At 50.3% G+C, this 20347-nt stretch overlaps 1 protein-coding gene and 1 long non-coding RNA gene across 3 annotated transcripts in view; one reads left to right on the top strand and one right to left on the bottom strand.

The window, feature by feature from the left end:
* Positions 1-20347, bottom strand: part of Afap1l2 (actin filament associated protein 1 like 2) — a 98657-nt gene that overhangs the window by 72741 nt on the left and 5569 nt on the right. The window contains exon 1 of one of the 2 annotated variants that reach the window (XM_040742321.1): positions 19400-19453. The exons of the other annotated variant lie outside the window; for it this stretch is intronic. The gene's annotated coding sequence lies outside the window, so the exon portion shown is untranslated. Of the gene's footprint in view, positions 1-19399; positions 19454-20347 lie in introns of those variants that run through there. 2 annotated transcript variants of the gene reach the window in all.
* Positions 14029-16174, top strand: LOC121139207. The gene is made up of 2 exons (XR_005876063.1): positions 14029-14440; positions 14760-16174. It is a non-coding gene; the product is annotated as an uncharacterized LOC121139207 (long non-coding RNA).

Below are 20347 nucleotides of genomic sequence, written 5' to 3'. Positions count from 1 at the left end.
CACGCACACACACGTGCACACACACAGGTGCTAAAATCACAGCAGATTTCCTTTTTCAGTTGCATTTATTGACATGTGTGTGTACATGCACGTGCATGCACACTCATGCCTGTGTGCACACACGTACATGTGCACATGTGTGGGTTAGAGGACAATTTGTGGGAGTCAGTTCTCTCCTGGGGACTGAGCTCAGGCCATCGGGTTTGGTGACAATAGTCTTTATCCACCGGGTGGCCTTTTCAGTCCACACTGATAAGATTTCTTCATTCTCTTAAACGTGTCCTCCATGGCCGGGAGATTGTGAATGTACACAAAAAACATCCTTTCAGGCAATGGACCAGATCCTACGTGGTAAATGACATACCTCCCAGAAGCAATGCCCCCTTGTGCTTCCTTGAAAAACATGCCACTTCCAAACTACCAGAAACTTAGACACCTATGACAGCGCCAGAAACTAAAGCTGGCACACAACTTTTCCGGAGAAGGCTTGGTCTCCAGGGCTGCCCTAGTCACCACTGATCACCACCACCAAGGGAGTGTAAGCCACTGAGTTCCAGCCCCACCAACCAAGAGGAAGCACTCGACCGTGGCCATGCACCCGAGGGATAACTCCCTACCTGAGCTCCTCAGCACCGCACTGCCTGAGATAAAGTCAGCAAAAACCACCCCACACTGACCCAGAATTCTTCTCTCACCCATTCACTCACCCGTGATAAACAACAGAGTCGCTCACCACCCAGTGGAGAGCTAAAACGCTGGGAGAGTCTGTCCCGTTACACAAACGGCGCTGAGGATGAAAAGAGGGGGCTGAAGAGACAGACAACAGACACGGTTCTCCTTTAGGAGTTCTGCGTACTGGGGCAGGCTGGATTGCATTTGTTCGCTATTTCCAGGCAAAGCCATGTGGAGATTTCCTGTCCCACACAGGCCTATCGCGTGTTCCTAGAAGCAAACACTTCCAGGGCAGTCACGTGATGTTCTCCTAATCCCATAACCCTTGACTCCAAGTGTTGGATAATGTTGGAGAATGTGAAAGTTAAGTAGATTTCTTTGTGGCGTAAACCTTGCCTTCCATCTCCCCAGAGAGTGGAGAATACCCCGAGCTCACAGGCTGAGTCTGCCTGGGAAGGGACGATTATTTCTCTGGTTGAGATTTAATGGGGCTTTGTGTGTTTTAGTTAGCAAATACTTTCACTGTCCCTTTAAGACAAAAATCTCACCCTTTCCAGGGAACTTGACTCATACCATCTAGGAAGAAAATGGAGCCAAAGTCAAACCCTCTCCTTCCCCATTAGCTAGGTTCTCTAAGGTAATTTAGGGGCTGAGGGATGGCCACATTTAAAAGTTCCAAAAAGCTTCTGTGCCCAAGCAGGTGACTCTCCTCACATGACTCATCATTCAGCCCTGCGTCTACCTGGGGAGCTGCAGAGGAGCCACTAGACAGACCTTTGCGACTCTGTGTCCTGAAGAGTCTGGCCATTCGCCAATTCTACCTCCAGGTTCGTAAGGGTTACATGAGACAACATAATGCCCACGCTATCACATGGGGGAAGATCTATCCGCCATGAATCACAAGCTTCTGGGTGGTGGGAGTGCAGTTCTTTACAATTTGTAACCCAACAAATAGAAGTCTACAAATGGCTCCCAATGAGAGGGGTGAGGGGTGTTGTAAAGCAAAAATGAGGGAACTTGTCACGAAAGCATACTAATTAAAACAGTGTAACAGGAATATGAATGCACAGATGATGGAAAAGTTGACACTGTACCACATGGGCCATAACGTACCTATCCCAATGATTGCTTTTATGATAAAGGTGCTGAAAAGAAAGATTTTGGGAAAAGCGCCACCCGTGCAATGCTGACAGCCACGTGGGAACGTACTTAAGTAGAACCTCTGTCATGCGTTACGAAGAGTTTCAGATGTTCAAATGTTTAGAACAAACGCAAACACAACGTATGAGAAAGGAGAGGTTGAGGGAGTGAAATGGGCCCTAGAGGACATTGGGAACCAGTGCAGCAGCTACTGAAATGGTAAAACAGAGTGAGCATGGGGCCAGGTGATTCAGAAGGTAGACAGTGTGAACGCAGGACCAGCAATTTGGTAGATAGTAGGTAGACAGTGTAAGCATAGGACCTGACGTTTGGGTAGATAGTAGGTAGACAGTGTGAGCATAGGAGCAGTAAACTTGAAATTTGGTAAGTAGGTAGACAATGGGAATAGATAGATAGATAGATAGATAGATAGATAGATAGATAGATAGATAGATACACTTGAGAGGAAATAAGGACACATCAGCAACAGAAACAATGACAACAGCAAAACAACTCTGGTAAAAACTGTCAAAACAGCATCATTCACAAGAACCAAAATCATCAACAACTAGTGTTTCTACCGTCAGGTGAATAAGCTGTGGTATCCCCATGCATGTGCATCAGGTGGGATACTGTTTGCCCATAAAAATGGATGCAGTACTCGTGCATTATTCAAGTTGGACTGGACCTTGAAAACATTATGCCAAATGCTGAATGCATAAGTGCCTACGTGTGTGGTTCCAATCCGTATCAAACTTCAGACCATGGAAATCTAGTTGGTGCTTAGAGGGTGGGGTGGCTTGACTCAGGGTGATCACTAAAAGGTTTGGGGTTTCTTTCTGAGGTGATAAGAGTGTTATAGATTTGGCTGGAGTGATAGCTTAGCATAGACGCATAGACATGAATAAACTAATAGAAAACACTGTACCATTTATTTTTAAATTGCATACGTTGTGTGGGTCTGTGTACCTGTGCGTGCAGGTACTCACTAAGTCTGGGAAAGGGTCAGATCCCTTGAAAATAGAGTTACAGGTAATTGTGAAGAGCCTGACATGGGTGCTAGGAACAGAACTCAAGTTCTGGCCAACAGCAGTAAGTGCTCTTACCACCCAAGTCATCCATCAGGTCAGTGGTCCAGCCTCTGAGCCTTTGTTTTAAATGATGAACCGCGAACGACACCAACAAAGCTATTCTTTAAAGAAAAGAAAAACATGGGTCATTTTAAATGTGTAACTTTAGAGGAAGACTTCCTAAATGTAATGAAATCCCAACGGCCTAAAAGGAGATAAGTTTAATTACAAAAAAGAAAAAACTTGACTTTGCAAGAATAAATATAAAAGCAAGACTAAAGTCAAGAGTGTGGGGGAAATCCAAAGGGTTGATTTCTTTAGTTTCTACAAAATTAACTGTGAAAGACCAACAATTCAGCACAAAATAAAAGATTGGCGAAAAACGAACAATAAATGCATATGAACAGAGATAACACCACACACACACACACACACACACACACACACACACACACACACACACACACACACACGCCTTGAGGAACAGGGAAAACAGTGTCTGTTTGGGTGAGCAGGTGCCTTGGCTGACAGACGGCACACAAGTTTACCTGCACGGATGTTCTGGCCACGGTGAGGCCATGACAGAGTCTGACACTCGGTCCATGAAGGCGTGAGGAAGGTGATTCTCTGGCACTAGCTCATGAGACTAAACAAGGACACTGCCACTGTGGAAAACACACTTGTAGTCCAAGCTACTCAGGGAGGCTGAGGCGAGATGACAGCTTGAGCAATCAAGACTAGCTTGATCAGCACGATGAGATACCCCTCAACCCACAAAAGACAGCACACACACCCCCAACCTCCTACAAGAACAATTCGGCCAAATCTAAAACACACACTAATAAAAAATAAATCTTTTTTAAAATATTTATTTATTTATTACATATACAGTGTTCTGCCTACAGGCTAGAAGAGGGGCATACACCATATTGAATTGTAGATGGTTGTGAGCCACCATGTGGTTGCTGGGAATTGAACTCAGGACCTGTGGAAGAGGAGTCAGTGCCCTTAACCTCTGAGCCATCTCTTCAGCCCCCCAAAATAAATATTGATAAAAGAAATCAAACAATAACCATTCAAGGACTGCAGCAGCTCCCTGTTGGGGGGGAGGTGCACTCTGGGTTGCTTTCTCAGCTTGGATACAGGGCCACCATGGTGGACCCAGGAGACCTGCATACAGGTGTCTGTTCTCAGGTGGATGGCATTCAGAGGACGCATAAGACTAAGACAAGAGGCTTCATCGCTACTGTACTCGTTGGCTTTCTAAAACCTCTTGCCAAAGAAAATGCAGAAGGAAAGGGTGAGAAGGAAAATGGGAGGGAGGAGGGAGGAGGGAGGAGCTGGAAGAAGCAACCAATGGGATTATTAGAGGACAAAAAGTATCTGGAGAGTCAGGAGTATCCTTGACACATCATCATCACTGCGGGTAGGACATGGGGGAGTTTGCATTCCAGCCTGCAGGCTCCTGCTGGAGCTCCTGATGCTCACACGTCATCCATGACAAGCATGGGGCGTGCTTACAAAAAAAAAAACAGAGCAAAGGTATGCTTGCATAAACATACAGACATGGAGTTACTATACCAAATTCTTTATAGGATGGCGTGGCTTTCCGAAATACTGTTTAATGCTATTTTAAATCATTTGAAATAGAAGAAGAAGAAGAAGAAGAAGAAGAAGAAGAAGAAGAAGAAGAAGAAGAAGAAGAAGAAGAAGAAGAAGAAGAAGAAGAAGAAGAATGGAATTTTCCAGTAGGGTCCCCCCATGCCCTGGCTGATGGGGAGAGATGCCTCTTTCCTAGCGGGTAATGGAAGCAGAACCCCCGACAGAATGAGGGCCGTGACTTCTCACCTGGGGGTGCAAAGGCTGAGGTACCTCTTTCAGCCGTGGACAGCTACAAGGCTGGAGACCTGGCTCTGCCCCACATCCAGGAATCCCCGCTCTGGTCTTCCTCCTAGCCCCCTTCCCCTCCCCACCTGGAGACTGAAGCAGACAGGCTGGGAGCAAGGGCCTCGAGGCCTGGTGCTGGCCCGACCCTGAGTTCCAATGCCCTCATCCACTCAACCACAATGGAGGCCACAGGCAGCATGGGCTGTCCTGGGAGAACAGACCCTCCAAGACCCAGGGACAGGTGACTGCAGAGATAGAGCCTTCACTCCATGGATCAGGTTCTAGAAGACAGCATTTGAGAGAGAGCACGCGCCGTGGCTCTCATCACGTAGGACCCTCTTCACCAGCCACCACCCCCGGCCTTTCCGTGGCCGTACCATGGCAGCCTGAGTCTTCCTTGCTCCATCAATGGCCCTGTGTCTTGCGGCCTCACCCCTGCTTCCAAGTGATGAACCAACTTCATCGGGGATGTCTGCTGAGGGCTCTCTGAGAAGGGCCATTGTTCCTCCGTTTAGGCCAGCTGTGAGCATGGACGAGCAACATTCATTACCCGGGACCTTCGCCAACAAACGAGAGACAGCTGTTGGGCTCCAATGGCGTGTGGCCGCACATTGCCTTTAGCGGGGTTTATTTTCCAAGTGGGGAGCGTCATTTCTCCCAGATGCTAAGAAATGGGGAAAAAACACTCACCTTCGCCGGCTAAGTGGTCACTCACTAATTATGTATTGCCTGAGGTATCACATGTACACCAGGCCCCCAGGGTCCTATCTCCTTCTAGTCCCAAAGAGCAACAACCCAGGTAACAACCTGAGGCACGGCAACCTGGTTGCCATGCCGCCAACACAGTCAAGGAAAGCACTTTCCCTGGCTCCTCCCTCCGTGCACCCACGGCAGGGCTGGGACCCAGTGCTCTGAAGGGACTCACGAAGGCTCCAAGTCTGGTTGAAGGAGACACGTGGAGAACTTGGCAGAAACTTCTAGAAGCCATTAGGAACAAAGTGAGGGACTGCCTGTGTGCCAAGCACTCCATTGGTGCATGTTTTAAAATCTGTAAGACCAGCCACGGGGATCAATCAGACAGGATGCAGGGGAATAGAAACCCTACCTACCACCACGGAGTGAAGTTCTGTTAGAGGACCCTTGTGGAGTACAGCACCCAGCACCAGATTTTACTTAGAAAGGCTTCTGGGAGGAAGGTGTGGTATGGTAGCATGCTCCCTGTTGTGAGAGACGAACTAACCTGGAGAGGACAGCAGGTGACAGGACACCTGAAAACCAGGCACACTCGGGAGCCTCTCCCCCCCCCCCCAGAAGGGTCAGATAGTCCCTGATTCAGCTGGACAACACAGTGTTATCGTCCCTCATCCTAAAGCATGCACCAGTGTGGCTGAACCTGGCCATGACCTGATCCCCAGAGATGGCGAATCTAACCCTAGCTGCAGGCCATCTGAGGACAGCCATCACGACAAGGTTGATCAGGTTAGCCCAGGCTGGGCAGAAGGCTGTGGGCTAGCTGTGAGCTGTCTGTACATGCTATCTCTGGCCTCCATCCTCTTCGCCCCCACAGAAAAGAAAGCAATGTTTACCTCTGGACCCTGGCCTCCCCACCCCACCCCACGCCCCCATGCCCGGTTCTGACTTTGCTGGTCTGGAATAAGATGAAAGCGTCTGATAGAAAAGCTTGGGGAAACCTTTTATTAACACGCTTAGCTCGGCCGAGTTCAGACGGCAAGCCCGGCATTCCAGGAGGCTCCGCCCTGAGCGAAGCAATGCCAAGAATGCCAATGAAAGGTTACGATACACTTTTCCAGTGGGAACCCTGCCTAGCCAACCCCAGAAGGTACAGGAATCTCACAAAATGGGGGTGGGGGAGTGTTATTAGGTAGTTCAAGATCTTCCCACCGCTTTTCACAAGTCTCCGGGGGTTAATCCGAATCTGGATAGTGGGTAAAAAGTCCGGGGGGGAGGGTGTCACTGGTGAGTCAGTGAGCACGGTCACCATCAGGTGTGTGCAGTATGGCTTCCACGCTCCTTCCGGTATCAAGTGCTCCCTATAGCAGAAGGACAGTTAGAGTCTCTGGTCCTAGCGACCCCATGGAGAAAAGGCCCGTCACTGGACTTCTGACATGGCTCCCTGGGATGTTCGTTAAGGAGCGTGATGGAATGTACTTTGAAATAGGACACACTAATACATCTAAGTCGTTTCTCAAGATCTTGATCTTTGCTGGGTATCAGAAGGCTGCAGCACTCAGAGCAGAAGATGGGGAGTCAAGGCTAAAGGCGGGGTGGGGGGTGGGGAACCTCCCTGTGGCCCAGACACTGCTGCCCAAGGGGAGCATCTGGGCGAGCATGTTCTCAGTAAGACAGCTCTATGTAGGAGGTGCTAGCACTGAGCCCGCTCCCGCAGCTGCAGCCAGGCTGCAACAACCTCTCAATGCCCAGGGGCAACCCATGGCCACACCAAGGAAGCAGAAGCTGAGGAATGGCCAGACACAGTCCACCTAATGCAGAGTGCCCGCAAACCATGATCCTTCCAGAACTCCAGCTAGTGTGCGCTCACAACATGGTGCTGCTCTTGGGACTGCAAAAGACCTTTTCCCTCGGCTGTGCTTTGCCAAGCGGAGACACGCATGCTTCAGATAGGCACGCTGGCATGGAGGGCCTGCTGTGTGCAGGGGTGAGGCACGCTGGCATGGAGGGCCTGCTGCGTGCAGGGGTGAGGCACGCTGGCATGGAGGGCCTGCTGTGTGCAGGGGTGAGGCACGCTGGCATGGAGGGCCTGCTGTGTGCAGGGGTGAGACGGTCTTTGCCAACCTGACTCTCTCCCTGCACCTTTCCTCCCAACCATGCTGTCATCAGGCAGTCTCAAAAGAGTCCACCTCCCCTGGTTCTCCAGGACTAGGAGAGTTTGCCACTCCCCATAGTTATTCTAGCAAGGATGTGTCCAGGAGCAGATTGGCCTTGGCTATCATGGCACTGTGGACTTCTCCTAGCCCAGGGTTGTAGTCTGCCCTACAAAGCTGTGATCGTCCCCTTTATATATTTATGTTCAGTTTTCTAAATGCTTCTTTACATAGGCTTTGAAAACGGATTGCTATAGATGGGGAAAACCGAGACTGCGGCAATAAAGGAGCAACAAGATATACAAACTTCACAACGGCAGGTTCAAAACCAGCTCTCCATGCTGAACTTGCATCCCCTCCCAAGCCACAAATGCTTGCAGGGTTGCATTTCAGAGAGTAGAGCCTGCAGGCACCAGAAGAAGAAAAAAAAACACAAAAACAAAAACAAAGAAGCTATCAATCCAGAGCAGATTCCGTCCTCTGTCTGGTTTTACTACCACCCCTGAACACACTACCAGGCTCTCTATCCACAAAGTCTCACCCAGTCGTTACAACCCCCACAGGAATATGGTGTCAGCCTCTTCCTAATAAGGAGGCGGAGCCTCAAAGAGTAACTGTCCAGTGCTGCAAGTGCCCAGCACGTCCAGGAACCGCGTCTATGTGCAGCTGCAGACCTCCCAGCAGCTTCGAGCATCCTTGAGCTTCCCCACAGCGAGGCACAGACCGCAGACACTGAGCTGCAGGAGACGAAGAGCCTGATGCTTAAGGAGAAACAACCTGGGGGGCTCAGAGGCGAGGCCACCTCTGGGCATCGTGGGAAGAGTGTGAAGCATCTTTGGGGGTCCTGGGAAAAGGCCCCAGCCCTGAAGCCCACGGCCTGAGAGATGCAGCGCTTCTCCCAGGCTCTCAAGGACACCCAACTCACTTGGTACAATGTGGACGACAGTGGTCAGTCTGCAGCACCCGACCTCTTAGGAAAATATGAAAGAGGGCATCCCTTCAGGGTGCTTGGCTTTCCTGGTGCATGTGCGTATGTATGTGTGCAGAGAGGATCCCAAAGTCATCTACCTGGTGAGAGTGTGTGTGTGTGTGTGTGTGTGTGTGTGTGTAGGGGATCCCCAAATAATTTACCCAGTGCGTGTGCATGAGTTTGTGTGTGTGTGATCTACCTGGTGTGTGCATGCATACATGCATGTGTGTGTGTGTGTTTGTGTGTGGAGGGGATCCCAAAATCATTTACCCAGTGTGTGTGTGAGTGAGTGCGTGCGTGCGTGATCCCAAAATCATCTACCTGGCGGTGGCCTAGACACTTGGAAGAGGCAGCAGAGAGTGGATGGATCAAAAGCCAAGTGCTCTCAGAGTGAGATACAGACTCCTGAGCATGCCCAACCTCTCTACCTTCCCTCTCAGCAATCAACTCCTGTCTCCAAACACACACTGTTCTAACACAAGACGGCTCCACAACTTCTGGACTTGCTCCTCCCGCCCGGCCCTCTCTGTACGTAAAGCTCCTCCTCCCCACTTAAGTTCCAACTCAAGTGTCTCCTTCTCAGACGTCCTCCATTGGCCACCCTGGCCGATGCTGGACACCACACTACCACCCATAAATGTAGGGAGAGATTTTAGGTTCCTATAGCGCTGATCACACCCACCTGGGTGTGGCCACATGTAGTAGAAGATGCAGGGGATAAAGAGCTTAGGGGAAGGGCACTTGCTCTCTCTTGGGGTTCTGGTCGGGTCTCGGAAAGCAGTAGAGCGCTGACCTGGGGTTCTTGGCTTTTCATGTAAGTGATTCCTCCCTAATAAAGTATATGACATCCCAAACCTGTGTAGGTTAATCTTTCTCAATATGCAATTTCTCTCCCATCATTGGGCTTTCTTCCGCACTCCTTATGTTTCCCTCTGAACCTCTCTTGTAGAACTGCAATCCACTGTCCTGCATGAGAATAATAAATCAGGACTCAAGTCTCCACCAACATCAGGCCTGGCTACCTCAGGACCCAAGCAAGGCTTTACATAGCAAGGCCTCAAAGTGCCCATTGTGTGAACACTTGGAAATATTGTAAGGTAATGTCATGATGACATCACAAATCCTTTGACCCAGAAAGGGCTGACATGGCCTTGAGGGGCATACCTGCGAACTTGAAAAAAAAAACAGGATTGAAGGGCTTAAGGAAAAACAGGTCAAAGATCTTTAACGTCACATTGCTTGAAGACTCGGAAACTGGAGTCATGAGTCTGGTATCCAGGTCCAGAGACGTAGGGCAGAAAGGGAAAACTGTCAGCCAGGTCAATGGCAGGGCAGCTAGAAGAGAATGCTGTGCATAACTCATCTGGAGAACCAGCAGTGGGAAACAGACCACCAGAGCTGACCTCGCGGCAGCTCCCATTTCCTGAAAACACTGAGCTTTAGTCCTTGACTTGAGACACTCAATTTCGCTGTCCACGGCCCATACCCAAGAGAGTGAGCTTTTTCCTTGCCCATGCTAAACAGCCCCAGGCTCTGTCTCCTGCACCCAGGGAGAGCCCAGCACTGCATGCAGTAAATGGGGCACCTCGTATCCTGGTCCAAATGGCTCTTCGCCACGTATACCTTTGAGACACAAAAGAGGTTAAGAAGAAAACAAAACAGGAAAACTTTGAACTCAAGTGGGAATAGAGATCATGGGACATAAAATATCAGTGGTCAGTGTTGTTCTTTTGTTTAAGATTAACATCAGAAGGCGCGAGATAGACGGAACAGGAGATTCGAGAGATCCATTAACCATAGAGTTTATTACTGGTGGAGAGGGAGAGCGAGAGGGGGAGAGAGAGACACGAGGCAGACGAAGAGGGTAAGGAGAGAGAGAGAGAGAGAGAGAGAGAGAGAAAGCCTAAGTGGGCGGGGAGGTGTCTGTCTTTTAAAGGGGTCCCTTGCAGCTGCGTGCAGACTAGCTTTCATGGAACCCTGGGCTGGCCAGAGTGCTGCCTGAGTGCATTCTGCCAGGCCACAGGGCCAGGCCAGCGTGACGCCTGAACCTTTCAGTCAACTTTGCCCAAGTCAGACAGACCCAGAATAGGAGCTTCTAAATATATTGATTGTATATGACTATTTCACACATGCCAGGTGGGAGGGAGCAGAACGGGCCCTGGATTACAGTCTAGCGACCTTACATCCAGGCAGTCAGGTACCGGAAACGCCAACATCTACAGCTTTCTATTCAACAGGACGAACATTTGGATGCTGGCTATCAGCCATGACCTGTACTTAACAACACAGACCCAAAGACGGCCAAGAAGCAAGACACTCGTCATGGCTGGTGGGAAGGAAATGGAAGACACAAAACTATCAAAGGCCAGCCTGACCGTGCCAGGTGCGAGAGAAAATGGTCAGGACTGCCCTCCCTCTGGGACCATACCGGATGGCTACCCTCCCGTCCCCACCTCTCCCCTCTGTGATGACATGGGTGGCTACCCCACACCCCAGCCCCCACTACAGCTCTGACAGCTCTGTGTGAGCTTTAGGGTTTAGCATAAGGATGGTCTCTTAACCATAGCCTCCCGGGAAAGGGGCCTTGGGCAGGCCAGCAATTCACGGGGCAGGCTCAGGGCAGAGGAGCCCTTCCCCCTCTTATGTCTCAGCTGGCTGCTTCGGGGTCTCATATGACCCTCTTCAGCCTCACTCTGCTTTGGGTTAGAATTACACGTGGGCTCTGGTCGCACAGGTAGAACACAATATAGATGGAAATGCTACGGTAAAGGCCTGTGCCCTGAATCAGCACCCAGTTCCAAAGATCACCCCAGAGACAAGGAGGCTCTTTCCGGCTCCTGACCACAACAAGGAAGGGCACATGCACAGTTCGCTCTCAATTCTGCCCCCGGGAACTTATCCTTTTGGTAATTTCCAGGTCACCTGGTAAACGGGTATTGTATTCGGTGCAGCTAAGACACACCGGAGAGCTCTGTCATACAACATGGTCCCGTGCTTCCTCGATCAGTCCTTAGGCTGGAGGGGTGACATTCCCGATGAGTACCTGGCATTGTGCATGTCTGCTAGACTCCTGGGCAGTCAGTTGGGCTGTCAACGATGACTATGGGAGCTAGAGCATCTTTCTAGATTCCTGGTTTCTTTAGGTTTCTGGTGGCCTCTTTACCTGTAAACTCCTATTAATACCCTTTGTCTCTTTTTGAGAATTCTGCTTAGTATTGGTTGACTTGCAGGAACTCCTTGTAAATCTGAAATGTGAATCCCTTGAAAATTTTAGATGGTATAACTATGATCCCCCCCCACACACACACTTCTGCTAGCTGCCTACTAACCACAGGGTAATGGATACCTTAACTTTGAAAACTTGAAGGAAACCTAGGACAACAATTGAAGAAACCTAGAACATCAAAAGTTTCTCAGGCAACCAATTTCTACTTTGTGAGCACTCAAAATACATCACACCCAGACTTAGGTGCTGTAGACACAAAGAATAATGCTTTTAATCCTCAATGATTACATATACATAAATATATATGTATTATATATGTATATATATGTATTTATATATATGTATATGTATATTATACATATAGTCCATTAATTATAGCATCAACACAATGGCTATGGCCATTGAGAACTATGCAAGGTATACCGATGAGGGCTAAAAGCCGTGTATGCACACATGTGTGTTGGGAAGAGTGATGGTCAAGACATCCAGACTCGGTAAACATTGACAAATAAGCTTGCCAGGCAGTCCTGAGGGGAGGTCATTTAGCCCTACGGTCAAGCACTTGCAAGAGTCCCCTGTGGATGGATGTGTACAAGGAGTCTAGTATGCCTCTAGCACAGAGTGGAGTAGGATCGCAGAAGCTGGGCTACAGGAAGTGGGTCGTGTATCAAAGAGACCTAGTATGTCGTTAGTACAGTACAGGGGCCGCCATATCTCTCCTTGCTTTCCATTGGAAACATACTGCAGGCACTCTTCATATCCAAGGAAGAAGGCCTCCTGGTCAGGGGCCTGAAGAAATCTGGGCTTGCCTTAGTTATGGTAACAATGTGTTCCAGTGTCTGAGAAACCAACAGACAGAAAATACTGGAAGACAAGGATTCCTGTGCATCAAAGTTAACAGTATCCGGGGGTAAGAGACATTCACTGAACAGTCTCCACCGCCCTGAAAGAAACTACGCATTCCCTTCATGCTTCAGTTCTCGGTCACAAAATTCCCCACCGCCAAGTGTACCTGTGCTGGAAACGTATGGAGTAAAGTCATTAGTGACACCTGGAATCTTACCCTTGCCAGCCACCTGTCCCCTCTTCCATCGTAACCATTTTCATACTCTATAATGGCAATTTCTTATAAAGCCATTTGTGGAGAATTTTTCTCTAAGCTGTTGACTGCTTCTGCTTTTTTTTTTCCAACCAGGGAAGAAAGACACACAGGCACCCAGCAGCCAGTCATGAAGACACGCAAGAGGCAGAACTCATGTCCCGCCAAGCTGTCAGAGCCAGGCCTCCCAGCATCCTCTTCCCCTCACCTTCAAGCCACTTCAGCCTTCCCTTCCCCAGGAAAAAGAGTATGAGATGGAAAGACATCAAGGAATCAGGGCTGCCGTCAGTCCCCCACACACACAAGCACGCCGTACCTGAGATCTGTAAATGCTCAGATCTGCAAACAGAGAAGAAAGCAGCTGGACCTCTCCAAGGCAGACTCCCCACATCTCTCCACCCTACCAAAGCTATTCCCTATACAACTCCCCATCATTTCACAATAAGATGACTCCCAGTCCCTATTGCTAAGGACAAGAAAGTCATCAACTCTATACAAGGCCATCTACATCCTTGTGGTTTCCTATGTGGGACAAAATGACCACATTTATGAGCCGGGTGTTGGTGGCGCATGCCTTTAATCCCAGCACTCGGGAGGCAGAGGCAGGTGGATCTCTGTGAGTTCGAGGCCAGGCTGGACCGACAGCCTCCAAAACAGAGAAACCCTGTCTCGTAAAAACCAAAAAAAAAAAAAAAAAAATGACCACACTTATATAACACCAAAGTCCACGTCAGGGTGAAGGGGACTGACCCACCCCTTGCTCTGGTTAGGCATTCCCGTGGGCTCCAGCAGAGAAAGTGGGCTTCTGATTTCCTCTTTCGCCTCCCTCCATACTTCGAGAACAAGCATTGCACAACCTTGCTGATAACAGAGCAAAGCCCACACAGGCTCAGGACCTAGCATTATATCTCCTCCATGTGTCAGGCAAAGCGGCGAGTAAGGACACGCATTGCAGGGAGAGAGGAGGTGCCTCTGGAGGGTTCCACCTCACAAAGGCAGAAGCTGAGATTCTTCCTCTCTCTCTGAGAACACAGAAGCCTCCCCTCTCTCAGGGAAGCAGTGAGGCAGCAGTCAGGCAACACCTGGATCCCATAACTCTCAGGGATCCGATCCGGGTCAGAAGCGTTTCCAGCAGCTACACACACCAAACCAGCATCACGTGATAGCGATGGGCGCTTGCCCACTGGGAAGTCAGGAGGTCGATGAGAAAAATTATTTTAGCCTGTGCTGCGCCTTCATGTTTGGAACTTCTATCCAAAACAATGCAGAGTTCTCATGCCCGCTCCCTCCTCTGGGATGGTGGGGGGGGCTCTACACAGGCTTGAGACTGCAATCCCCCCTCCCCTATGGCCTGCAGGTCACACTGCTACTAAAGGCAGGGAGGGACAGGGACAGGGAGAGGACACTTCTAGTTATGACACACACCAGCCTGCGGTAAGCTAGATGGGTTTTCAGGGAAGGAAGCAGAATACTCCCGATGGATAGAGAAATCAGGAGATTCATTCCCTCCATTCCCCACGAGGGAACGCTGAGGTAAGCCCGGCGGCTGGGGGGGGGGGAGGTGATGCCCTCTCTGAGCTCATGCTCCAACTCTGAAACACACACACACACACACACACACACACACACACACACACACACACACACACACACACACACACACGGGGGTGGAAGGAGAGACCTGAGTCCACAAAGTTGTCCTCCAATGCGCATATGCATCACGGCGTGCATGCACCCGTCCCTCCTGTATGTCTGTCTCCCTGTTTCTGTCTCTGACTCTGTCTCTCTCTGACTCTGTCTCTCTCTCTGTCTCTCTGTCTCTCTCTCAAATAATAAATAAAATTTTTTGAAGGAAGAAGAGAGAACAGACATGGGAGACCACAGAGAGGGATGAATGAGAAGATGCAAGCTGAGAGGGAGGAAAGGGAAAGGGGGCGAGCTGCCAGTGAAGGCACGGGCTTATATTCCCCTAACAGAGCCCTCGGAGCAGCCTACAGCCGCACTTGCACGCGCTGTGTTAGGATGTGTCCTTCCAGCATTCCCAATGCCGGGGCTCCAGACATGTAGAGTGGAGGTGGTGTGAACCACAGACAGATTTCCGCGGGCTCCAGAGAGACGCTCACTTACTGAAGTGAGCTGAAGTGCGTGTAGTGGCTCCCCCAGAAGGCCACCAAGAGCTCTAGAAACCCGGAGCTGTCACGGGTCTGTGCTGCAACTGCATTTGACTGCCTTACACACCACGGCCTTCAGCCACAAGTCCAATGCCGACCGTGGCAGGGGTCCTAATTCCTAAAACACATCAAGGTCAAGGTGCCGAATAATAAGCTTTTTGGGCAGTCCCGTGTACACTCACGTCAGGCCAGTGGATCAGAACTTTCGGAGCCCGAGGTCACCAGCTACGAAGAGGCCAGTGTGTCAGGACACAGGGTGAAGATGCTAATGGCCACCTTGGTGTGTCTGAAGGCCCAGAGGCCCTGCATCGGGCATCCAAGCAGAAGGCAGGAGGCTGTCTGATGCTTAGTGCTCCTCTCAGGCACCTCCCACTCCATCTCCCGAATTCCTCCCAACTTATGCAAAATACAGCTGCGTCAGGTACTTTCTCCTGCTACCATGAGACACTCTGATCAGAACACGACTTGGAAAGGGAAGGGTTTGTTTCACCTTTGCGTTTCCGGGTCATAGCTCATCACTGAGGCAAGTCAGGGCAGGAACCTTGGAGGAGCACTATTTACTGACTCTGTCACCTTCCATCCTCAGCAACATTTCTCACACAGCCCAGGCTCACCGGCCTAGGGATGGTGCCACTCACCATTGGCTCCGCCCTCGCACGTCAACCGTCAACAAAGACACAGACACAGCCGCCGGCCAGTTGACAGTGAATACTGACCAGCCAAGCAGAAGATATTATAAGCCACATTGCCTCTATCTGCAGGTGGCACTATAAACTACATTGTCTCTAGATATCCAAAAGCATGCCAGTTGGGGATGCCACAAAAGTCTTCGTAATGCAAAGAGCGGCAGGCAGGGTGGGGCCGTCTCTGGTACATAGAGTCTGGGATTATGACAGAATATTTGCCATGGGAGAGCCAATAAAGATGAAGTTGAGATGCCCCCAGGCAGGCTTGCCACCCAACAGTTTCTGGCCCCGCAGCCAGGGACACCAAGCGCCCTAGCAGAGTCCCCTTCCAAAAGGCCACATTTGAAACTCAGTAAATCAGCTCAATATGTTTTCGGACTGTGGGTATTAAATAAAAGAGGCCAGTGAAACCTTCAGACAATAAGTTCATTCAACACAATCTCTTTTTTCTGCCCCCATCTGGGACTTGAATACAGTTAACATGAATAAATCCTGTTGTATAAGAACTGGGGGGGGTACGGCGGCAAAAAGAGGTTGGAAGATGGGAGGAAATGGTGAGGGTCCAACTTGCTAATCTCGCAGGATGGCTGACGGCTCCCCAAACCCAAAGGATGTCAGTGTGAAGGGCTAACTCTGAGCGGGTGGTCCTCACCTGCAGACAGGTGTGGCAGTAACTGAGCCCCCTTACCCATGTACCCCCAGATGCCCCTTTATGTAATCTAGCCTTCCAGGTTTTGTACTCAAACCAGAAGCAGACTCCAGGGCTCCCCCAGACTTAGTCTTTCTCAGGGGAACCGGCCACAGCCAGGCCTCACCCCGCCTCAAGGGATGCCTCATCCCGTCTCAAGGGTTGCCTCACCAGGAATGGGCTCAAAAATGTGTTGCTCTGTCACTGCAACCCCCACACCGTCAACAAGAGCAGCTATTGCCTCTGGTTCTGCTGGGATGCCCAGGAGACTGGGATGCCCAGGAGGCGGATCGGCGTTGGCTTTGGAGGTTGACTAGTGGCTTGAACGTGTCAGTGTCTAAGAAGAGATGTCTGTGTAAAAGTCTCCAACGTAATTCACATTCCAATGTGACCTTTCCACATGACCCTTGTAGACAGACGTCCCATGGATATCCAACACATCATTCTTAATAAAGGATGCAAAGACCAGCCCCAGCCAGCCAGGGCACAGGACCAATGAAATTCACCCAAAGAACACACCAGCTCAATGTGCTTGATTTTGCTCTACCACGGCTTCTCTCTCTGTCTCTCTGTCTCTGTCTCTGTCTCTGTCTCTCTCTCTCTCTCTCTCACACACACACACACACACACACACACACAAACCCTGGATAACACTTGCTAGTAGAACTGCCAATGCCGGGTAGTCAACAAGAATGGACTCCGGTGCAGCCTGGCCACTCCATTCCAGTGCGCTGGCCTTCTCAGAGAGGAGGGTTACAGAGATATTGCCACAGCCACCATCATAGAGCCGCAGGATGCTGGTAGCACAGCACCCAGGGTGACGTCCATGGCTTCCTTACCCAGAGTCCTCCTGGGCTCACTTGCTGTCTGACACTTAGGAGAACTGACTTTTCTAATGAGTTTCCGTCACTTAGATGTTTTTCTAGAAGGTCTCCACTTCCTAGGATGCCGTCAAAACCCAGTGTTTGTGCATTAGACCAGAATTCTGCTCTACCACCAGCAGCACCATCAAGACCATCAGCGAATACCTGTGATGACGCAAGGTGTCCCGCACATCCTCCATCTCACCCAAAGGGGCCACGGTCTGCAAGGGGGGCACAGGTGTGATTTTGTTCACAAAAGCAGCAACTCGATTTGTATGGCCAGGTGATAGCAAACATTATGGAGGGGTACCCTGTCAAGATGGACAGCGGGCCAAGTGTGAGGACATCCCCGGGGCCTGCAAAGTGTTTTTAAAAGGTGGTTTTTACCAGTTTATACGCAGAGTAAAACAAACCTGCCCTGTTAAACTGGACAGGACACAAAGCTGTCCAACCACAATCAGGAGGTTGGACATTTCTATCATTCGTGATACCGACTGTGCTATGTCCACCCTACCCTCCAGTGCATCCCTGGTACCCACAGAACTGATTCCCTTTCTCTGTAGGTGGTTTGGCCTTTTCTTGAAGGCCGTGTAAGCAAACTGGACAGTGTAGACTCCAGAGTCTGCCTCCTTTCACTCAGCGTCCTACAAACAACAGAGGACGGTTACAGCTTCTTTTAATTTCAGGTTCTTACTTTTTCTTTTACTAATTTATTTTATGTACATTGGTGTTTTGCCTGCAGGTATGTCTGTATGAGGGCATCAGGGTCCCCTGGAACAGGAGTGAGCTCCCTGTGGGTGCTGATTGAACCCAGGCTCTCTGGAAGAACAGTCAGTGCTCTTAACTACTGAGCCATTTCTCTAGCCCAGGCTTTCAATTTCTCCAATAACAGAGAGATGAAACACTGGGCTGTGGCTTACCCTTGCTGTGAAGACTCACACAGATTCAACAGCTGAGGTTCGGGAACAGGATGAGGCCCCCCACCTTAAGTTTTCCCAGGGCTACAGAGTTTCCTGGGAGCTGGGGTTCTAGGAGACAAGACCAGGAAATCCCAGGCAAGCCAGAATGGCTCACCACTTGAGTTGGGAAAGCAAGGGTAGATTGCCCCATGGCTCCATGGGATTCTTTCGGGCACAGTTGAGTCTCTCCAGCTAGCGGCTGGCTCTGTTTCCTTGGTTTAAGAAGTCTCCTAACCCTGACATTCCATGGGAGCACCAGTCCCTACACCCGGCCCACAGCTGGCCTGGAGTTCCTAGGAAGCCTATCTGAGCCCTGCCTCACTCTGTCCACCCCAGCCCAGAGCTATGCTGGCTCTGCCCACACGTCTGTGCATTATTCTCCGTGCCCTTCACATGGCTGGGTTTGAGCTCAGTTTATTTGGAGATTAAGTAGAGGGAAAATGAGAATCAGCTGGCAGAACATTAATTAGCAAAGAGCTTGAAGCTCCTGTTGGAACTCACGGGCCTGCCCCGACACGAACTCACCGAGGTGTCAGGGAAAATCAGGCAGGATGGGGATACAGGCTGAGGGGCCAGCAAGTCCTGTCTACCACTCCAGCTAGCCCGCCGGGAAAGGATGCAGATGGTGCCTTAGGGAAGCAAGGATGCTTTGCCTGAGTGCTCTGAACTATACATTCCACCCAAACTTTAAAAAAGGGCACACACAGCTAGAGCCTAAACTAACCGAGGACCCACACACACCTCAAGGGCAGGACCACGTCACAGAAGTGCCACAGACACCGCTATCTGTTCCCCTGACCGAACACAACACCGCCCTCGGCAATGTATCCGCCAATGGTTCTTGGGTTATCCCACCAGGCTGCCTGGGAGTGGGTTAGTGATCAGTAGTTTTACTCACACAGAAACAAGGCCCAGAAAGATTAGTTGACTTGCCCAAGGTCGCACAGTGTGTTAGTGGCAAAAGGCAGATTAGAAGCTCCAGCCCCTGTGTGCCTGGGCCAGAGCCTGGCTCCACGGTGTCCCCCTAACCCGGCATCCACAGCATGAGCTGAGCCAGGTCTACACCCACGGGAGCCTGGAGGCCGGCTGAGCTGCTGCAGAGGGCACAGACAGGCTCATACTCACAAGCAGAGACCTGCAGGATCCCTCTCTGTACCACCAGGCAGCAACACCCCTGTGCTGGAACAGACAGAGAAAGGACTCAAGTGGCTGCCGAGGACGGCGCAGGAACTTCCTTCCTCCCTTCCGGAATCCGGCTCAAAGATGTCGCTTCATTTCTTTTTCTGAGCCAGGTCTGCTCTCGAGGAGCCAGGCACAGGCAACACGGGTTCTGTACCTGACACTCATGTAGCCGCCCATTGGAAGGCGCAGAGAAAGCTCCCATCTTGACAAGAGTTTAGCCTAGCAGGGAAAACAGATCTGCATACAAGACTAAGTAGCGCCAATCCAGGACATTCTGTTGCGTGTCTCCCACGTGTTATGGAGGCTGTGATGGTTTTGTGGGGGACAAACATGGCCAGGTCCTAAAGATGGGGGAGGGGAGTGGTGTGGCTTAACTCATCAGCTAACCCCTTCCTGGCATAAAAACACTGACAGGGTTATGACATTGCTTCCAGAACTTTTTCTTCCCTAGATACATTCTTCAGCAGGAATTCTCCTTCTACAAACTCAACTCTTCATAGCCTGTCACTGACCCTGTGAACTGTTGCTTCCCCCTCTGCGGACTCAGTATAGCCCTGCTTCTCAAACGGGCCTGACTCATCTCCTTTAAACCCCAGCAATGGCCTTAACTATCTTTGGAGCCACAGTGACATTCAAGTCCTTCAAAAAACGAATTCCTCCCATGCTTGGTAGCATTCTCTTTCCCACTAAGTCTGCAACTCCCCGTCTCTCAACAGGAAATCAGTTTTATTTATAAGAATCACAATCCTAAACTGACCTTTGCTGGCAGCCCCATCCCCTCCCCCCCCCTTCCCAAGCACATTCTCCCGCTGAAGAGTCCTCGGTGACCACAGAGGAGCCTTTACCAATGATCGAAATGCCACATAAGAAACACATGACAGCTGCTTTCTA

The sequence above is a fragment of the Mesocricetus auratus genome, unplaced genomic scaffold (genome assembly GCF_017639785.1).
Source record: "Mesocricetus auratus isolate SY011 unplaced genomic scaffold, BCM_Maur_2.0 Super-Scaffold_4256, whole genome shotgun sequence".
Taxonomy (NCBI): domain Eukaryota; kingdom Metazoa; phylum Chordata; class Mammalia; order Rodentia; family Cricetidae; genus Mesocricetus; species Mesocricetus auratus.
Note: the sequence above shows the minus strand (reverse complement) of the source record. Positions and strands in the feature narration are given on the sequence as shown.